Below are 22,523 nucleotides of genomic sequence, written 5' to 3'. Positions count from 1 at the left end.
GATGTATGGATGGATGGATGGATGGATGGATGGATGGATGGATGGATAGATGATGGATGGGTGGGTGGATGGGTGGGTGGATGGGTGGGTGGGAGGATGGGTGGATGGGTGGGAGGATGGGTGGGAGGATGGGTGGATGGGTGGGAGGGTGGGAGGATGGGTGGAGGGTGGGTGGATGGGTGGATGGGTGGGAGGGTGGGTGGGTGGGTGGATGGATGGGTGGATGGGTGGGTGGATGGGTGGAGGGTGGGTGGATGGATGGTGGATGGGTGGGAGGGTGGGTGGATGGAGGGGTGGATGGGTGGAAGGGTGGGTGGATGGTGGAAGGGCGGGTGGATGGAGGGGTGGGAGGGTGGGTGGGAGGGTCGGTGGATAAGTAGGTAGGTAGGTAGACATGTAGGTAGGTAGGTAGGTAGATAGAATGATATAAATATAGATAAAATGATATAAATATACACAAAATCTCAGGTAGTTTTAAGAACAACCTTTAATATGGTTACTATTAATTTTCCCTCATTTTACATACGAAAATGAGGTTTAAAGAAGCTAAGAAATATGCCCCAAACCACAAAGCAAGTAAGATATTTCAAACAATAACAAACAAATGCATTGTTACTTTTGCAAGACAGAGGGATGATAGTATCGTGTATGTATGGACTATTATCCCTATAAATAAAACTTGAATCATTAATTCTCCTTTGAAACAAAACTAGAAATCTACTAACCTATCCCATGGCATAGGATATTCAGTAACATATCTGGAAGGAAAATAAAGAAAAGGTCACTACAAGCAATAAAATGTCTAAATAATACTAGTAGGAATCATAATAATAACAATGATGATAGAAGAATAATTAAGGGAAATAAAGAAAAGCCAGGATTTCCTTACATATTTGCAAGTGACGTTATAGAATCTCGAGATTTCTCCAAAAAAGATAGGTAAATGTGAAATAGAGATACTCAACTCCAATGAATGTTATCTAGAATACCTTAGTGAGATCTCACAGCCTACGCAAATGGAAAAGCCATGTTCTCTAATATGTTTCTCAATTTTGGCAAGTATATGGATGTTTTATGGATATGGTCATCAAAAAGTCATTGTTAACATGAGCCTAGAATCCTGTGACTACAACAACTCTAGCAACAAATCTCCTTCAGAATAATATCTCTCACTGGTTTATGGCAAGTGATTGGTTTATGACTGCTAAGTCCATCCTGATATGAGCTTAGAAGATGTTTTCCATATTGGTCTTGAAGAAACTCATACTTTCATCAGCAGGGGCTAGGACCTGAAGCGCCTCCAAGATTTTCTCAGTTTCACCAGATTCCGAGGTCTATGACTCAATTACAACATGCTCAATAAATATTGACTACATGCACATGATTTTCCTGTTGCTGTGTTCTCTGCAATGAGGAATGGCAATAAATGAAGACACAGTCCCCATCTGGAAGGAAATGAAATATCATGGATTTGGAGCCACGTGTTAATTATTGCTAAACTTCTCTGGAGTCCCTAGGTCAAGAGGACACTCCAAAGCCTCACAGTGTCCTGGAGCTGATATCATAGATAGTAACTACAATTCTCAAGCATCTTTTAGGCCCCAGTGCTCCGACCCCAATCACACAATCCATTTGTATTGGCTCCCATTCCAGTAGGTGCAGAGCTACCTCATTCAAGTTTTTCTCTGCCGATTTCTCCTTTCAAGATGGTTGACTTATCCAGAAGTACAATCTAGCTTTTCTAGTAAACTATAGGGCAACTAGCATTGTTGCGCACTTCTGAGTTGAAAGTATTAAAAGTGGAAAGGTACAACAGAATAACTGAACACCTCTTCTTGTATCCCAGCACCACCGGGTCTTCCTCAGCCTATTTCTGGACAGTTTAAATCTCAAGCAAAGGCTGTCTGTGCTCTGTGATACTCCAGGCTCACTTCTTCTCATGATCTTTAACTTGCTGCTCCCCTGTGCCTGGGGTGCTCCCCCTAAAAACGGCTGTGGCATTCCTTTGTGTACTGCATTCAGATGGCTGCTTAAATACCACCTTTTCAGAAATGCTCCCCTTGGCCACCCTATCTAAAAGATTAAAATCTCACCATCACCCTGACTCCTCTATCTTATTTTTTATCATTTCTAATCACCTGAAAAAAATCTATTTCTCCATTTTTGGTCTCCTCCCAGATTACACTTGAATGTAACTCCCTGGCAAGAGGAACTTTGTTTTCTGCAATTGCCCAGTTCCCCGGACCTAGGAAGCACTTCATCAAAACATATTTCGAGTTAAAACAAAAAAAGAAAACAAAAATGTGTAAGACAGACTTATTTGCTTTTGATTGCAGAGATCAATTGTTTGAGCAGGGAGGCAAACTTATCTTTAAAAGCTGACTCTACCTACCAGATTATTCAGGTGGTGTTTTCTTTTTGCCCTGGCATCCTGTACCTTTCTACTCACTTCCAGGGCATATTTAGCCCAGAGCCTCAGGAAGGATTTGGAGAGGGCTTATTACAGGCTAAGATTTGGACCTATGCACATACCCAGACTCAAGATCAGACTTGTGTTAAAACCACAGACAGACACGGAGCAGCCATTGACTCTACCACAATCAAAGTTTGATCATAACATAGAAATGGGAGATTAAATAAGAGGAAGCCAATTAGCCAGGACACTCAACCTCCTGGACCACAACTGATTTTGAAAGTTAAATGTTTGATGGAATCTTGCTTCCTCATTCTCAATGACCTAAAGCAGAGGCACAGGGAGGTGAAATGGTTTACCCAACATCCCACAGTGTATCAGCAAAAGCGATGGGTTTGGAAATCACTAGGTTTCCATTTCCTGCCTATGACCACACTAAGAGTGAGAATCCTCAAGAGGCACACAGAGTAAGCTCAAGCCCTGATGGTAAGGTAGGAGGAAGGAATCACACATGCAAACTCACATTTTCTCTTTCATTCTCTTTCTCTCTCACACACACACACACACAAACGCACACACTCCACATACTACTGAAAAATGTGGGCATCATTAAGTTGCCCTTCCCAAGTTGTCTATAAAAGTGCATAAATATACAGTCTTCCCCTTGAAAATTTCCTGGATGAATGTGCTCTTTCCTCTATAAACTTGCTGAAGGCTTAGTTATTTCTCTTATCTTTGAGCATATCATTTCAGTTCTTGCCAGCCTGAAACTATCTCGAGGGAGCACTGAAAGGAGCTAAACCTCTTGCATTTCAACTTTCCATAATCCAAAGTCAACCCAGATTATTACAAGTTTCCTCACATCCTTCACTTTCCCAAGAGAGAACTATCTTTTGAGGAACTTAATTCACCTATGACAAATAAATGATCTGAAGTTTTATAACACCGTGTATCACCCCTCAAAGAGCAAGTTTAGGCTTTGAGCACTTCAACCATCAGAAAAATAACACAAACTAACAATAGATGGAAGAGACCTGGAAACAAGTGGCAAAGTCAGATTAATAATACAATTTCTACCATCTGCTTTTTGTCCTTTCTCTCACTACTTAATCTGTTATTACTAGTTCTCCCTCAAAAATCTCCCCTCACCCTTTCAATATCTTCAAACCCCAATCTGATGCACAAAGCTAACAGCGTAACCTTTCAGCTGTTACTGGTGGACTCTTGACATCCAGTTAAAATCAGTACTTCTCACTGTGCTAGCTAAGGATCCTCACAATCTGGTCACACTCTACTGTGGTGGTCCCTAAGAGGAAGGGGAGGTGCATTATGCCTGCATCCAGGGTACATTTTTGTCATGACTCCAAGTATGCTAGTGGTATTAGTAGTATCTAATGAATAAAGAGCAGAGATGCTGCTAAATATCCTACAATGCACGAGACATCCCCCTGCCACAAAGAATTGTTCAATCCAGCGTATCAGTACTGCTGAGGCTAAAGAATCCTGTTCTGCAGGCTTCTCTCCACTCCTTTGTGGTTTTTTTTCTTTTTCAATTGACTCTTTAATAGATGATGTGCAATGCCCTATACCTAAACATGGTTTATGTGTTCAAACCCTAGGACATCCTCCTTGACCCCCTTCTCCACCTGGAAGCCTTAGACTTCTTTAGCTGTCTGACCCCTGCCTTTACTTTAAAGCCCATCTTCTCCTTGAGAGCTTCCTGGATGGATGTGCTCCTTGCTCTTTCTAAATTTACAGAATGCTTTGCTATTCCTCTCTTATGACAGTTATCACCATTATCTGGAATTATGCACCATAGGCTCTAAGAAAGTAAAACTCTTGTTTGTTCAAGGCTATATGGCCAGTACCTTAGAAAAGTGGAATATAGCAAGTGCTAACGAATAGTTGTTGATCAAATGAGGGTTTATCTATGCTGTAAACTCACCACTCTCCTATCCAAGTTCTCTAGAACTGGAAACATCTTTAGCTCTTCTCTGAATCTTGTATCACTTCTGCCTAGAATGTGCTTAATGAACACTGCTTATATGTCTAAATATTTAAATGAACACACACAGAGTATAGAAATACTGTAATAATTACATAAATATGTAAATACAAAAATAAATATATTACATATTAAATAAATACACAAGTAAGGCTTGGCCTGTAGAAATTCAAGTCCTGGGCAACAGTTCACCCATCTCAATTTTCAATTACTACTAAGAATCATGTCACAAGTATGTTCCAATGTCTGACAGTTCCTCATTTTTAAAAAGAACGCCAAAATGAGCATTTAAATGTTAATTGCTCATCTGGAGAGCACATGAAACAGAAAACACGCAAAGACAGGATGTGTTGCTAGTTTTGCCTGAGTAGAAACAAATACATTGCCCTGAAACACTGATTTCAGCTTCTAGTGACACATCACAAACCTGTTGCAACACACAGTGCAGGCTAAACATGACCAAATTATAATGACAGTATTTAAGAATAGAGAGAGTTGACTGGGAGACAACGGTAAACTTGGGGCCCTAGTGGAAATTCAACTTTGCAGCTAATTTTTATCTAATGTGCTGCAGTTTGTCAACATTTTCTTGTATCCTATATTCAGTGAAGATGCGGAAGAGCCCCAATCCTCGGGAATAAGTCTATATATTTTAGGATAGCATTTCACAGTCCCTCATCTTTTTTTACCAGACACACTGATTCCTTCCCTTTTATCTTTTCTCATAGGTTTTATTTTCTACTTTATTTTCATCCTTCCATATAATCCCTAATGTTTTCACCAATTGTATACATAAACAAACAGCATTTTAATTAGCACTCACTTTGCTAAGCCCGTTACATGCATTACCTCATTTTAATTCTTAGGAGAACCCTAAAAGACTGGTATGATTATTATCCCATTTTCACATTAGGAAATTGAGGCTTGGAAAATTTAAGGAACTTGCCCCATGTCACACAGCTTAAATGACTCAGAGGTTTTGCAAGTTGCGAGTGGCCTCTGTGACAATTTTAAAACGTCTTTGAATGCATCAGGCTTCTAGTAAATATTTATTGGGCACCAGTAATGACTCAGGCTTTGTGATGGCTTTGGAGAGAAAGTGGAAAGCAGTAAGGTATGTGGTCCTTCCTCTCAGGAAGCTGACGGCTACTGGACAAGGTAGATGTTAATCAAATTCTCATAATGACCATAAATGTACAAACTGTTTCTTGACGCACAAGAAACAGAGGCTCTGAAAATATTAGGAAAGGCTTCGGGGTGGTTGGGAATTAATGATTAATGCAGAATCGGGGTCACAGAAGATGGGAAACATCTCAAAGAATGAGCAGCGCCTGCAGAGGCCATGGCAGGAAGGAGCGTGGCACAGTCAACAAACACAGAGGGACCTCGAGAGGGAGAACAGTGCAGGATGAGGGCAGATGGGGCCAGATTGAGTTGGGTTCCCTAGACACAGACTCGGAGACAAGGATTGGGTTCAAGTATAGTTTAATTAGCAGATGATTTCAGAGAACTCAGGGAGGCAGGAGGAAAGTGAGAGAAGAGAGGAGGACAGTAACAATGGATTTCCACATGAGCAACTGGGCCTCAATCCCGCTAGAACTTCTGAGATCTCATGTAAAACATACTTCAGAGTTGTCTCACTGAGGGACAAGAAAGGTGGGCCACTCATTCCCAAGCCCCAGGCTCAGGGGTGCTCCTGGAGACCTCAGTGTGCCTCCTGGGAGAGAGCATGCCAGGGCAGGAGCTCTCTGCATGTGGGGGAACTGCCACATACGTCGTGAGCCTGGAGCATGGTCAGCCTGTGCTACAGGCCTTAGGCAACTCCACCCTAAGAGTGATGGGGAGCTATGCAGCAACCCTACCTGGGGTGAGGCTGTATTCTGATCAGATATAGGTTTGGAACATTGCAATGTGGACAACAGATTGGAGGGAGGGGAGGGCGGATGTCAAGAGGCAGCTAGAAGTTAGCACAGGCAAGACCAGTTGCATAATGTGTAAAGACCAGTGCAAAGCAAAATGAAAGGCCCCTTGTTCACAAAGCAGGAAAAAAGTGCTTTTAAAGGTAGGAAAACATTAAGTTTATTCCTTTCTCCTGTGCTAATGGATCCTGTTGTTTTTAAATTGCTACTTAGTATCATGCTCTCTTGGGCACAAGAATACTCCTGGGGTGAGTGCAGATTCTCCCTGGCACCCAGGAGGGAGTACCACCCTGTGACAAGGCCCAACTGCTCCGGGGTCAGCCACCAGCTTGAAGTCCCATGCCCCAGCTGGAAGTGGGGAAGTTGAGCCCGGTGTCTCCCCTTCCCGTGGGCCTGCCTCCCCAACACACAGGAGAGGGGAACTCACAAAGAACTGTAACCTCCACATTAGGACGTATATCTGGGATGTGCAAGAAGCACACCCCTGCTGAGTCATCTGCCAAATGTGCCATGGCATTGCCAGTCCCTGGCGGGGATGGTCATCACCATGTTCTGCCCCAAGAACCCACACCCAACCCCAACCCTCCTCACACCTGTGGCCAGGTACCTGTCAGAGGCAGGAGGAGGCAGCAGCCATGGAGGTAGGCAAGAGGAGCTTAGATGTAGCCTGGGGCACCAGGAACCAGGGAGTGGGTAGCCAAGAACCCTTAAGGGAAGTGGAGAGGCAGCAGGAGATGGAACAGTGTATGAGCCAAGGTACATGGTCCCATTACCCTCCTCTTACAAAATATAAATTCAGAGATAAAATTGGCATTAAGCAGTGCAAGACAGCTCATGCAGAGCATAAGACCCCAAGTGGAGGGTCCTTTGGAGTAAGGATCCTTGTACAACTGCACTGGTCACATGCTTATCACGTTGGTCATGGGTCCAGGACAGAGAGGATAGTAACTTGGTCTAGTGTCTAAGATATGAAGAAATAAACCAACTTGAAAAATGTTTTGGAGCTAAAACAACTTCATATCATGGATTTGATAAGCATGGGTATGATGCAGCAAGATGGGGACATACGGAAGGATGCCTGTGAGTGCACGGAGGCATGCTGCCAGGTGTCCCTTCAAGAAAGAGCTTGCTATTCAGTTGCAAGAAGTGCAGTTAGCTGATAAGCTCCAGCCACTAGCACCTTCAGGATCTGCTTCAGCTTTTGTGCTGAAGCTACACTTTCCCTAGGCAGCTCTTAGCCAATGACTGCACACAGCAGAGATATTAGGGCCCATTCCTTTCTATCTAAAGCGGGACTCCTGTAATCGTTTTCTCTGGAGCTCCATTTTGGGTTTCCCTAGACTTTGTCAGATCTGCATTATAGTTTGAGACTCCTGATTATTAGTCCTACTTCCTCCCCTTTTCCTTCCACAGGTATGACATTCACATGGGTCTCTGAAGACATCGTGAGGCTGGAGCATGGTCAGCCTCACCTGACCAATCTGGTGTTCTTCCCCTTTTATAGGCATATACCTCCACTACATAAACCTCTAACTCCATCTCAGCATTTTCTTCCCAGGGAATCCAGCTGACACAGTGTCAAAGACATGTCCGAGTTATCTGTTTGGTGCATCTGCATGGACTCACTGGGGATACTAAGAAACAGCAGGTTTATTGTGCCTCAATTATATCACCTAGCATCTTCTTTGCAAAGCACTATGCTTGCTTCATTGGAGAATGTAGATTAAGATCACTGTTCCTCAAGAAGGTTAGAGTCTTGATGGGAAGATAAGGCTCAAGACAAATGAACAGATGGCTTTTCCAAAGACCTGAAGAGAATTCTTGGCAAGAGATAAAAACCTCCAGATGTTGAGGCAGACCACACCTCAAAGATGACACAGCAAGTTTTCTCTGCCAACCTAGATATAACTTCTAGATTCTGTGTGTGTGTGTGTGTGTGTGTGTGTCTGTGCATGTGTCTGATGAATTTGTATAACTTCTCAACTCTGTGAAATGTTAATATTTCATAAACTACCAATAAACCTACCTTGACTTCCAGAAGAGTCTAAAACAGCCCTAACATTATGTCCAAGAGGTTGCTAAATCTGTATTTTCAATAGGTCCCCAGAGAGTGGGTATGAGTTGGGCTTTGGTGTGGGCCTGCAAAACAGGGCTAGCTATCTTCCCTAAAGGCCCATATGCCCTACTCCACCAAGCCTGGCTGGGCTAATTTGGAAAGTTACTCATGAGGACTTGCCTGTGTGATCCAAGGATGACATCAAAGGATTGATGCTCCATCTGTCAGCTCTCACTTTTATCTATTTGCTCTTTATTTTAAACAGCCATTTATAAACAGAGGCTTATGGAATTAATAAACTCCAAAAAAGATGATCATTCACTATATCTCTGCCAGGTGTTACAATAGAACAAAGAGAAGTGTTGAATCAAATGCCAAGCTTCGTAATACTTATGTCGGAAAGCAGAGTTTTCCTGGAATGACCCCCACTTTGGACAGAACCCCTACTGCACACTCATCCTATCACTGGCAATTCAGCAACAATGCATTTTCCATCTCGTGGAGAGCCAGAATACTGCTGGAGAAGTGGGATGTGCACTCAGCCTTTCTGCACATGGGGACCCGAACCAACCATCCGCACGTGACCACAGGTTCTCTGAGGAGTCATTCTGCATTGCCATTGAAACATTTCAAACATTTCAGATCATGGGCGCTTCTTGGCAATGGTCCTTAGTAGTCAAAATAGGCAGATTAAAGAACTAGATAGCAGCCAATTGCCTTGCAGATTTTGTAGAAACTACTCATAACAAAGTGTTGGAGGGAAGAAATTTTCTTTACTTCTCTCCCCGGTGAATTGAGGGAGGTTCAGGAAGAAGCAAAGCTGCCTGTCCCTGGGTCTTCACTCATCACTTGTGTTTCCATCTGACAAATGAAGGCAAGTAGAGCAGACATGAAGGAGGGGTGCATGGGGTGGATGGATCCATGCCTAGAGAAATCTGAACCACAGGTGGACTAAAATGGACATATTATCAGAAGGCTATGAACTATGATCACACACACAGAATTCCAGGGAATCTAAATCTGTAAGATTGTATCTTTTTTCTTTCTTTGGCATGGGGTTGGAGTGTGCATTTATTTTATTTTTTATTTTATTTATACTTTTTATTTTATTTTTCCATAAGTTATTGGGGTACAGGTGATATTTGGTTACGTAAGTTGTTTAGTGGTGATTGGTAATACTTTGGTGCACCCATCACCTGAACAGTATACACAGCACCCCATTTGTAGTCTTTTATCCTTCGCCCCCTCCTACCATTTTCCCCAAATCCCCAAAGTCCATTGTATCATTTTTATGCCTTTGCGTCCTCATAGCTTGGCTCCCATGTATGTATCAGTGAGAACATACGATGCTTGGTTTTCCATTCCTGAGTTACTTCACTTAGAATAATAGTCTCCAGTCTCACCCAGGTCACTGCAAATGCTGTTAATTCATTCCTTTTTATGGCTGTGTAGTATACCATTGTATGTATGTGTGTGTGTATATATGTATATATATATATACACACACACATAAATGTCACAACTATTCATATACACATATATATGTGTGTGTGTTTCTGTGTATACACACACACACACACACACACATATACATACCACAGTTTCTTTACTCATTGATTGATGGGCATTTGTTCCATGATTTTGCAATTGTTAACTGTGCTACTATAAACATGTGTAATAATGACTTCTTTTCTGGGTAGATATACAGTAATGGGATTGTTAGATCAAATGGTAGTTTTACTTTTCATTCTTTAAGGAATCTCCACACCATTTTTCATAGTGGCTGTACTAGTTTACACTCCCACCAGCAGTGTAGAAGTGTTCCCTTATGACCACATCCACGCCAACATCTACTGTTTTTTTTAATTTTTTGATTATAGCCATTCTTGAAGGAGTAAAGTAGTATCACATTGTGGTTTTGATTTGCGTTTCTCTGATCATTAGTGATGCTGAGCTTTTTTTTCATGTTTGTTGGCCATTTGTAAATCTTCTTTTGAGAATTGTCTATTTATGTTCTTAGCCCACTTTCTGATAGGATTTTTTTTCACTGATTTGTGTTTGTTGTAGATTCTAATTATTAGTCCTTTGTCAGATGTATAGATTGTGAAGATTTTCTTTTTTTTTTTTTTTTTTGAGACGGAGTCTCGCTCTGTCGCCCAGGCTGGAGTGCAGTGGCGGATCTCAGCTCACTGCAAGCTCCGCCTCCCGGGTTTACGCCATTCTCTCGCCTCAGCCTCCCGAGTAGCTGGGACTACAGGCGCCCGCCATCTCGCCCGGCTAATTTTTTGTATTTTTTTAGTAGAGACGGGGTTTCACAGTGTTAGCCAGGTGGTCTCGATCTCCTGACCTCGTGATCCGCCCGTCTCGGCCTCCCAAAGTGCTGGGATTACAGGCTTGAGCCACCGCGCCCGGCCGATTGTGAAGATTTTCTCCCACTTTATGGGTTGTCTGTGGACTCTGCTGACTGTTCCTTTTGCTGTGTAAAAGCTCTTAGTTCAGTTAGGTCCCAGTTATTGATCTTTGCTTTTATTGCATTTGCTTTCGTGTTCTTGGTCATGAAATCCTTACCTAAGTCAATGTCTAGAAGGGGTTTTCCAATGTTATCTTCTAGAATTTTTATAGTTTCAAGTCATAGGTTTAAGTCCTTAATCCATCTTGAGTTGATTTTTCTATAAGGTAAGAGATGGGTTATATCATTTTAAATCTCATTAGACTTTTTTCTCCAAGCTTGACAAAAGGAAATAGGCATGTGGATACAAAGTCTCTGCCTTGCTGTTTCTACCTTGCTGTGGTTGGTTAGTCTGATTCATGCAGGCATGACAGGCCCAATCAGATGCTGCATATACAAATTCTACAGCTGAAAGGGGACAGCCCTGAGAATTCCAAAACTTCTTTTGCTAAGTGACAGCAAGGGCAAATCATGCTGTGTAAGTCCCCAGATCCTCTCTCAACACTAGGCCTGCATTCATAGACTTAGCCCTTTTCCATGAGACACAAGAGGAAAAGAATCAAGTCATTTGCTAGATGATTCTAAAAGTCACCACACCATGATGATTTCATAGGAAATCATCATGCCAAGAGGTGTAGGCAGATACTCACATGAGGGGAGGTGGAGTATTGAGTGGGGAGATGGCATACTCAATAGTTCAGCTAAAAAACACCATCATGATCATCAACCCCATGGCTTCCTTTTAGAGATGAATATATTGAACCCCAAAGATGTGATGGGACCTGCCCAACGTCAGTGGCAGGGCCCCTGCCAGGGCCTAGGTGTGCTAATCCCAGTCCTGCTGTTTCCATTCCTGGTGCTGATGGTCCTGTGACAGCTGCTGATGGACTCTGACTGACAGGAGACACGGTAGGAATGGCTGCTTTAAGGACCACATCACAGAGTCCCTGGGCCCCTCTGTCCTTATTTTCATCGCCCTCCATGACTAGTGTCAAAGAATTCTTCTTTGGAAATCGCTTTCTAATACCAAACTCAGGGGCATCCTGGACAAAAAGCCAACTCAGTGTACTACAGCAACACATAGCAGGAGAAGAGGAGAAACACGTACCTGTTAAGACATACAATGCCTAGCAGTGACAGCAGAAGAGAACTGAAAAAAGAGTTTTCTTCAGTTCAGCAAATATTTACCAAATGCCAAAATGCCCAAAGTGGTGCACTAGGCACTGTGTGTGTGGGATGGGATGGGCTGGGGAGACATCGCCAATGAATTCATAAGGCTCTCATCCTCAGGGAACTCACTGTCTGATAGAGGGGCACAGACATTCTCTCCAGTGACTAGGACAATCATGGCGTGGAAGGTACTCAAATTGAATCAAAAAAGACCAAAGCAACCCAGAGCTGACTTTTACGTCTTACACCAGCCAGCCCACAAGAGGAAGTGAATTCCAAACACAAAGATATGTATAAATGGTATGGCATGGGAATTGCTGGTGTTCTAGCTTTGTTTTCCCTGACTGTTTGGCATAGAATTGGGTTTCTTTGAGTCTGTTCAGTCCTGACTGTAAATAGCATGTCAACCACATGCCTTTTAGGATCATCAGTGACAGACCTCTAGCATCAGGCTAGAGTGCATGTGGCTGTGGCAGCATCTTCCAGTCCTCTGGGCTCCACCTCTCTGCTCTGCCCATTCTGTCGCTCTCTATGGCTGGTGCCAAATGGTTCCCGTCGCTTGGCAACAGGTAGCCTGCAGAGATCTGGGTTTCACGTGTGAGGCTGAACTAGGGACCACCCTGAATCATCTAGGGAGAGAACACAAGCAGGGAGGGACTGCCCCTCACCCCAGCTTTCCTGTGATTAACCAAACCCCTAGCTGTGTTTCAGCAACTAGCAACACCCGCTGCATTTGTCATCACAGCTGCACAAGTGCCGCCGCCTTTGACAAAGACACGGAATCTGCAGCGTACTTTCTGGGAAATGCTGTCTGAAGGTCCTGCACCACTGACGCTTGCCCTTCAACTCAAATTGTGTAAGAAGTATCAGGCATTTTAGAAGCTCATGCAGAGACTCTGGGCTTTCTCATAAGCAAACACAAGCAGAAAATCTACCTGCTCAGGCTCTCTTCTAAGTCAAGGATGCCAGAATTCCAACCAATTTCTGCTTTGGCCAAAGAGTATCTCAACTGCATGCTGGCAAGGGCCTCAGCACAGCTACCCATCTTCATTTTCAAAACGTAGGTGCATCAGCTCAGAAGAACAGGGTCCTGGAGACCCAGGAGAGAAAAGACGGATCCTCTGAATGTCAGAATAGGACCTCCTTTTTCCCTGTCCTTGTGCTGTCAGCCTGACTCTCTGAGCCCCAGCTCCAAGAACAGCCCTGGGGTTGTAGAGGTGCAGGGCTTCTAGATAAGAAGCCAGAACAGGCAGTAGTCCCCTCTGTGTCATCTGTCATTACAGAATGTCCTAACCTAGCGCATCTAGGGGTGCAGCCCAGCAGAGCCAGCAACAGCCCGAGACTGCTGCCTCTTTCTGAGCCACTCATGGTTTCAAGGTGTCCCAGATTTTTAAGAGGCTGAATTTTCTTTATGCTTCCTGAGTGCTTCTATCTCTCCACTTTAACATTGACATATGCATTTACTGCAGTAATATTATTTATTCAACAAATATTTATTCATATCTACCATGTTCTGGGCACCAGAACAATGCCTGGAACTGTTGCTGGAACTTTTACAGTGCCTGGAACGTACTACTTTGAATATTATTTATTCAACAAATATTATATAACTCCTTCTAGGGCTTACATTCTAATGGGGTGCACACAATAAACAAATAATAAATGATAGTAAAATAAAACAAATAATCACATATGAAGAGGTCCTCTGTGCAGGATGTGAGGACCAACAACGTTTGAGCACCAGCTCTGACATACAGTGTGTAGAACCCTTATTCGCTCATGCAGTCCTCGGAGAAATCCTCTTATGAGGTACTATTAAGCTTCTCTTGACAAATAGGAAAACTGAAGTTCAGACTACACACCATAAAAACGGTAGAATGCAAATTTGAACCTGGGTCTGACCCTAAGGTCCATTATCATTCCACTTCACCATCTCTCCCCCTGCGGTAAGAAGTCAAGAGACAAGGAGAAGGAAGGCCAGGACTTTCAGCCTTCCAACCTCATGCAAGAGTGTCCTCTGAGCCTCGACTGCTCAGCTGGAGCACATGTTTTTAAACATTCAGGAGGGCTCCCAGTTGAGAAAGATGTTGTAGGATGTTAGGTCTCGGCACAAGGAACCCAAACCTTCAGGGGCTCTCCTCTACATTATGCTCCCATTTTTCTCCCGAAATATGGATCTCCACCCACCCTAGACACAGAACTGGAGAGTAAGTTCCAGTCTCATCCCTTTGCAGATGTTAGGGGTACCTATCAAATTCTCAGCCACTGGGTGAAAATCAGGAGCTTCTTTATAGGACCTGAGTTGCCCTCCCAGAGGATCCTAGAGGGAAAAAAAAAAAAAAAAAAAAAAATCTTGTCCTTCTAATACTGCTGTCTTCCAAAATATGTGAGGATGCCATGGTGCATCATAGCAGACACCCTGCATTGGTTGGGTTATTATTTATCCTAGAAGCTTGGGTTCTTAGAGCCCTGGCTTATTTAAGCAACAAAGTCCGTCACAGCCCACAGGTGAGGAAGCGAGTGTAACAAAGAGATCCTTGGACCTAAAATCAAAACACCTGTCAAATCCCAGTTCTGCCACTTACTAGTTCTATGATCCTGAGCCAGAGACTTAATTTCTTTGAGCCTCAAATTCCTTTCTGTAAAATAAACAGCTGTGTGACTTACCTCACAAGGATCATTGTAAAACAAAAGAAGACCTACGTACGATTCTGTGTTGAAAGAACTCAGTACATAATCATGTATTTTCAAAATTAGATGTGGCTTTAATTTTTAAAATTTTCTCATTAAATTTGACAGCAAAATATGTTACTTAGCTACTAATTTAAACCTTGCTTATGTCTCTTATTTCCGGGAAGAAACAAAAAACACCAGCAAGGTTATCCCACTGCTGATTCCTGAGGGGAGGCCCCTTAAGGGCACATAAGATGACAACTTGTCCACCGTGGACAACAGCCACCCAGAGATGCCAGGGAAGAATAGACGGAACTCTCCTCTTTAATGTCCAACTTTCCACATAATTTGTAATCTGTTGTCTAAACTCTCAATCCTCATGGTGATATCATAGGCTCAACTTTCCAACATACTGAGGTTGAAAGAGTTAAAAAAAAAAAAAAAAAGTACAATCAGGAAAGTTGGCTTTCTTTAATAATCTCCATTCCAGACATTTTATTCCACTTGAAAGGGATAATATTTACCCCCCAAAACCTAAAGGGTGACTGTTTTGAGCACGAGGTGTGGGGAATAGAGATTAGTGTGAGAGGGAGGAAAGTGTTAAAATAGAAAGAGGCAGAGAGGAAATGAAATAACCTTCCTACCTCTTATCCTTGAGTGCTTTCAAGAGCCTGTCTGGGACCAGCAGCCCCAGGAAACACCAAGGCTGTTTCTTGCCTTCACCTTTGGGCTGTTTTTTATTGCCGTTCATTAAGAAAATCTTTTCCATCAGCCTTATCATCCTTTTCTTGGCTCTTGGTCAGGTTGAGTCAGACCTGGAACATTTACTTTCACAAAGACTAACCAGTCTTTTGTCTAGACACAGATGTCTTCCACCAAAGCTTGCTGATCAGGGTCATGGAAGAGGCTGGTAAACACGTAGACCCTTTTGTGTGACTGAACACTGTGGGCAGAGGAATGAGGATAGGGGAAATGAAAATGGGGAGAGCTAGGAATATGTTGACAGCATATGAAGGTGGGCCAACTGAAAGCACTGTGAACTCTCTTTGTTTGAAAAGTGTAAGAGGACTAGTTTGTAGTATCCCTAAAAAGGTTTGCAAATCAAGAGTGGAACTGGGTTTCAACGGCCCCAGGACCTTTGCTTGTCCTGTTGCCTCTGCCTGGACCACTTTCTGTCCTTCCTCTCTACTTCCTCTTCCCAGGCCAACTTTGATTCCCTCTCTAAGTCTTTTGCTAACAGCCACTTCCTCAGGAAAGCTTTCCCCAACCCCTGCGGCTAGGGCAGGTTGGCCCCATTATCCACTCTCATCACACCCTGCACTTTGCCAGGGCAGCTCTCATCAGTGCTATAATTAAATGATGATGTGTGCACAGCTATTTGGACAATGACTACCCATATTCATTAGTCGTTGGGCATTTTGTAAATTATCTTATAATTGAGCTAATTGTAATCTTTAAGCAGTAATATTACACAACAAAAATAATGTGTATAATTATTATTAAACTAATAATGTCTCTCTGGCTAGATATTAAACTCCTTGAGGTCAGGGACTGCTTGGACCTGTATGTAATTGAGTGCCCAGTGCCTGATACTGTGCCTAACACATAGGTGGAGGTCAAAATATGTGCTGAATAAATCAATGCATGATTTTGTCCATAAGGGCAATAAACGGAAAAATGTAAGGGGAAAAGCATCCAGAGAATAGTTCCCACTGGTTTAGGCTGGACAAGCAATGTACCAATGTCTCAGCTGCCCCAGAGTCCCTAGTATGGAGTTATTCCCTACGTCATTCACCATCCTGAGCACACAGACCCTCTGAAGTCTTATTCCATTGTTGCCTTTAAGAGCAAAGAAAATAGAAACCTGGAAGCCAGCTCCCTGGATGTACTATATATTTATCTTTTGAAAACAAAAAGTAGTCTTTGGTCATTTCAGAGAAATTTTAAATTCATGGTAATTTGAAAAAGAACTCATTGTTTAAGAAAAATATTTTGGCCAGGCACAGTGGCTCATGCCTATAATTCCAGCACTTTGGGAGGCCAAGGCATGAGGATCATTTGAGACCAGGGTGCAACACTAGCCTGGGCAACATAGTGAGACCTCCATTTCTACAAAAAAGAAAAAGAAAATTATCTAGACATGGTGGTACATGCCTGAGGATGGCTTGAGCCCAGGAGGTTGAGGCTGCAGTGAGTTGAAGACAACAAACATCTCATTCCTCATTCTAAAACCACAGGGACACTTTACTACAAAAGTATGATTGCACCACTGCACTCCAGCCTGGGCCACAGGAAAAAGAAAAAGAAAAGAAAAAAGAATATTTTCAAGTAGTGAATTAGACTATGTTTTGGAAGTCTGATTCATCCTTCATGTAGTGTATGTTATGTTGCATTAGCCATCTTTCCATGAAGTTCCATCACTAAATAAATGAAATTGAGCATGTCTCTGCGTAGGTTTGGTCCTTCAGAGGTATTGTGGATTCTACAAAAGTAGAGACAGTCTCATGCCTATCTTTTGTAAATCCAGGACACCATGGTGTCTTGGGCACAGAATAATCACTGATGAGATGAATAGGTGCACCAAGTCAAGAGGTCCTTGAAAGATCTCCCATTAAACCTGTGGTATCCCCCCATTAGTCTACCTCACAAAGCATGATTCTTAGGGGAAAGTTTCACAAAATGACTCTCAGGGTCTCCCTCTCTGTAGACTCCTAACTTGTTGCAGCCTGGTTTCTCCTGGCCTTCATCCCATGATGTGTACCAGCTCGGTGTGTCTCCTTCCTGCTGTCTCCTGCTCAGCCCTCTCCCAGTCCTCCCGCTATTTTTTTGATCTTCAAAGGAGTCACACAAGGAGCACATCCCCCTCCAGGCAGTATTCTCTGCCAGTCTTTTCAGATGACTGTATTTTCCTGGTCACAAAACGTCCCCAGTGTCCAACATCTTCTTGAGTAAGCATCTACATAAAGAAAGCAAGCCATTTCATGTGTACATTTCCATTAATAGATTGTCAGGATCAGCACTCCGGGGATCGTTTACAAGCTCAGTGGAAGTATTTGATAGCTTCCTACATTAAAGGATACGTTTTTAAAAGTCTGTTAATTTAGTCAACATTCTTAGCCTATACATCAATGTCAAAGCAATGGGACAGCCAAGATCCTTGAGCACTGGTGGCCTTAATGTGCTGCTAGTGTGATGGTGATGTTCTTAAAATTGTAATATGTCTTCATTCAATGGTAACTTGATTTCTTTGGAATGAGCTTATTTAAGACCTGGGTCTGTGGTCTGCACTGTTAATTTTGCTTTCATATATAAAAAGAAAGCTGAGACAGCACAGGCCAGTGTCTATAATCATTTGAAGTTATAGTCCAAAGGTCAAGAATTATGGAAGGAATTTTAAAGAAAATCCATAAATTCGGGCAAATAGAGGCCAGGTACAATGAATAAAGTTCTCTCAGAGTACCACTGTTGCTTTTTTGAGCAAACATAAGTACACTTACCTCAGAAAACTGGCTTCTTGTGAATTAAGCTAGCAAGTCATCGGCCACTCAACACAGTGGCCGATGACTTGCTAGCTACAACACTGTGCTCTGAAAGACTGAGAACGAAGATGAAAAGAAAGCATGCCACCCTGTTAATAGTGTATGGTAAGAGGAGCTGTCAGCATTGCAGCATTAGGAAGAGGGATTAGTCTTTCGATTATTCAACACAACTCATCTTTTTCATGCCAACAATATGTTCAGTACTGTGGAAAATACCCAAAGAGTCTGTCCTCAAGTATGATCATGTTGAATGTTTAAAGGGAACTGGCAAATTTCCTAAAACCTGGCCTCTTGCCTCTAGAGGACATTGTGTGTAGTATCGTTTCTCACACCCTACAAGTAAGGAAGGTCAAAAAAGAACAGGTGGGCCTCTTACATAGCTGACCTTTGAGGTCCATTCTGTGGGCATCACCTTATCATCAGGAGTAGGTGCTGTCCTTCACTCTTGTTCTGTGTCCAGCAGCCAGGCACCACCCAGCTAAACCCGACCACACGCTCAGTTTCTCCATCAGCTCAGTCTCCCAACTGATTCCTAGCATGAATGAATGTACAGATGAAAGGCCTAAAGAGCCTGGTGCATGAGAGATCTCAGCAAAGGTGAGTTTGCCTTCCCTGCCTTCAGTACTTCCAGGAGGCAGTCTCTCTGCCCTCCCTCAGTTGGACATGCAGCCTCAGATGCTGAGTCTTGACTTCCCTTCCTCAGGGGAGCTGCTATAGAGTGATAGGCTAGCTTGCCTTTCTTCTGCATCCCACACAAGCAGAGGAGCCAATAGACAGGCATGGAGGACATTGGGGAAGAGCAGGAAACATCACTTGTGTACTTTCATCAGACACTGGCATAGCCATTTTGTAGATATTAAAGCATTTAATCTTCAGAAGGATCAGAAGCAGGGTGTTTTGCACATGAAGAGACTGAGATTTAGAGAAATCAAATAAGATTTTAAAGTTCACACAGCCAGAATGTAAGGGAGGATTTTAGCCTAAGACTTTCTGATTTCAAGGTCTTTGTTTTCACCCATGAAATTTCCTGAGAAAATAATACTAAGGCTCAGAAGGCTTCTAACCTGGCTTCCAAACTCAAGAGACCTGGAAAAGAACCAAATTGGAAGAACACGATGGTTGTTGATTCAAAATTTCTCCCAGGCATTCTGACTGGCCACCAACATGTCACCACAAACTTCGAGGCTCCAGAAACTAATTGGAAATTCCAAAAGAAAACATTGCCTTAAAAATACGCTAGTGACACAAAGACAAAATAAAAATAAATCTCTTTTTCTGTGCATATTTTAAGTAAAGCCTTTTTTCCTTTAGCACTGAGTATGTATGCCTGTGTGTATATGAGAAGGAGAATGAGAGCAAGAGAGAGAGTTGAGAGGGACTTTAAAATGTCAACATTCTTGGTAGTGTTGGGAACCCAAACACCACAGTCTTAGGTCAGTGCCTGAGAACCAGTAAGGCAAACCAACTAGACAATAACCATAAACACGGTCCCTTTTAAAATTGATGTTGCTCGTGTCTCTGGGAGAATAGAAAACATAAAGTCAAACAAAAACTATGGCTTGGCAACACTTCCAACTTTCAAGAGGGTTAAACAAACAAGAGTTTGGGTCAGAGAAAGCAATGGTCATTTTCAGAGACTTGGGATCAGCAAGACACATTTTGAAATATTTCAACAGAGCTCGGGAAGGACTGGAAGCTTCCAAATAAAGTAGTAAAAGATCATTTACCTCGCCCCAGTTAATTCTGTAGGAACAGAAACATTAAAAAAAAAAAATTCTTCTTTATTGGTTAACAAAAAAGCCAACTATCAGAGGTAAGTAGCTAGAGTTTTGAAGTAAGAGTCTTGTGCCTCTGCTCAAAAGATGCCACTGATTAGCCTCCCGTGTCGATAGGGCGGGTCCCTGCTGAGTGGGCTGACGCCCCAAGATCAGATCAGAGAGCATCGTCTTACCAGGGCCTAAGACTCAGGGCCACAGAGGGGCCGTTGAGAAGCTGTCCAAAGGCAACTTATGTTCCCTCATGGACTTGGCAAGCTCCAAAGGTCACATCTCAGCTTGACCTAAGACTACAGCTTCCTCCATGAACTTTAATTCCCCTTTCCTTGACTCCCTCCCACCACAGACTGCAAACAGCCCAGTTCAGTCTCCCACATCAAAGAATTCCTTTTATTAAAGCAGCAAGGCTATTCCTTTGGGTCCCTCTACCATATATGGCTTAGGAGAGGAAAGGCGGGAAGGAAAGTGCCTCGAATATTTGCTGTGTTAACTTTCAAAGGGCACCCTGTTTGCAGAGGGGTTATCTTGTGTTCACACACTTTGTTTTCCCTGGGCCTGAAACAGGAGTTTGATGAAGTGAGCCTGGATCCCTTTGACTACCACAGAGATGCTTTTCTGAGGGTACCTGTGACAAAATTAATTTAAAAAAAAAAAAAATCGTGTGCTTCCAGGTCACATCTGAAAGAAAGAAGACACCTGGAAAAGTCTTAACTGTTTTGGATGGAATGAGGGACCAAAGTTGCATATGTTCTTTTTAGCTACTGATAAATAACAGCAGAGGAAACCACCAGGGTTATTCTGCACTGGGATGCGGATCTATGCAAACAAGATTCCAAACCAAAAACAGGAGCCTCCTTTCTCTAAGGAAGCTCTTGGATTTCCCATTCTTTTTCCTCTCCAGTCTATATGGCATGAGCACATAGAAAGTATTCAATGAAGACTTGTTGAATTTAAAGGAATTAAAATCAAAGCATGGGCACAGGTTTCCAAGAGGAAAATAAACATCTCATTCTTCATTCCAAAACCACAGGGACACTTTACTACAAAAGTACCTCAGAAGCACGTACATAAATCCTCCATTACATGGCATGGTTCTCTGTTTTGCTAAATTTTTCATGGGTGTGCCTCTTTCGTGTCAGGATTTCCTACATATAAAAGAAAGCACAAAAATTCCCAATCATCTCTAGTTCTTCCCTTGTGGGGAAAAGGGCCTAGAAATAATCCTTGATTTCCCACTTTGGAAGGCGTATACTAAAATTTTAACTATGAAAGCAAAGAAAATACACACAAATCACTGAACCCTTTTCTATCCTCAGTATCTTCTGGTTGACTCTTGGAAGTAACATTAAAGATAAAAAACATCTAGATCTGAAAATTCATGTTTGTTGTCTTCAGTCAATCTACTTTCCTCCAAAATATTTCCAAAACATCTAGGAGCCTAGACTCCTAACCCAAGTTTCTGCCTTTCCCTTGCTGGTTTATCAACGAGTGTTTATATCGTGCCGTCAGTGTGAGGAGTTGGGCTGTCAGAGACAGCTCTTCTAATTTGCAAATAGTAAGACAGTTGCTGTCCAAGCAAAGAGCCAAACAAAATGCTCACATATTTTAAAAAAGATTATTGATGCAATTGTCAAAATAGTTCTGACTCAAGACAAGCAGAGTATTTTTTTCAAAACCATTTAAATTACCTTGTATACAACTTCCTTAAAAAGTGAATAATTTAAAAGGGCCCTAAATCAGGGGTCAGTAAACTACGGTCCACAGGCCAAATCCAGTCTGCTACCTGTTTTTGTAAACAAAGTTTCACTAGGATATAGTCTATGACGGCTTTCACTCTACAATGGCAGAACTGAATATTTGCAACAGAGACTATACTGCCCATACAAGGCCTAAAGCATTGACTAGCTGGCTGTTGAGTTTCCCAACCCCTGCCCTAAATTATTTCACAGGCTTATTTTCAAACAAGTGGTCTCTAATTGTTTATCTCTTGCCAGGAAAGTATCCAAAATCGCAACTTCTCTTTATAGAAACAGAGAGAACACTTGATCTTCATACTCAAGGAAAATAGTTTATTGCCAATTCTAAAATCAACATACAGAACACAGTTTTTCTTTAAGTTCTGGGATACATGTGCAGAACGTGCGGTTTTGTTACATAGGTATACATGTGCCATGGTGGTTTGCTGCATCTATCAACCCGTCATCTAGGTTTTAAGCCCCGTATGCATTAGGTATTTGTTATAATGCTCACCTTCCCCTTGCCTCCCATCCCAATAGGCCCCAGTGTGTGATGTTCTCCTCCCTGTGTCCATGTATTCTCATTGTTCAATTCCCACTTATAAGTGAGAACATGTGGTGTTTGGTATTCTGTTCCTGTGTTAGTTTGCTGAGAATGATGGCTTCCAGCTTCATCAATGTCTCTGCAAAGGACATTATCTCATTCTTTTTTATGGCTGCATAGTATTCCATGGGGCATATGTGCCACATTTTCTTTATCCAGTCTATTGTTGAGTGTTTGGGTTGGT

General features: G+C 42.6%; 1 long non-coding RNA gene across 4 annotated transcripts in view; it reads right to left on the bottom strand.

The window, feature by feature from the left end:
* LOC117070890 overlaps nucleotides 1-20,360 on the bottom strand; it is a 749,288-nt gene extending 728,928 nt beyond the window's left edge. For all 4 annotated transcript variants that reach the window (XR_004432091.1, XR_004432090.1, XR_004432092.1 and 1 more), the window contains exon 1: nucleotides 20,176-20,360. This is a non-coding gene — a long non-coding RNA (uncharacterized LOC117070890). The remainder of the gene's footprint in view (nucleotides 1-20,175) is intronic.
* Between the last annotated feature and the right edge of the window lie 2,163 nt (nucleotides 20,361-22,523).

The sequence above is a fragment of the Trachypithecus francoisi genome, unplaced genomic scaffold, assembly GCF_009764315.1.
Source record: "Trachypithecus francoisi isolate TF-2019V2 unplaced genomic scaffold, Tfra_2.0 Lachesis_group3, whole genome shotgun sequence".
Classification (NCBI taxonomy): Eukaryota; Metazoa; Chordata; class Mammalia; order Primates; family Cercopithecidae; genus Trachypithecus; species Trachypithecus francoisi.
This window is presented reverse-complemented; position numbering and strand designations above follow the sequence as displayed.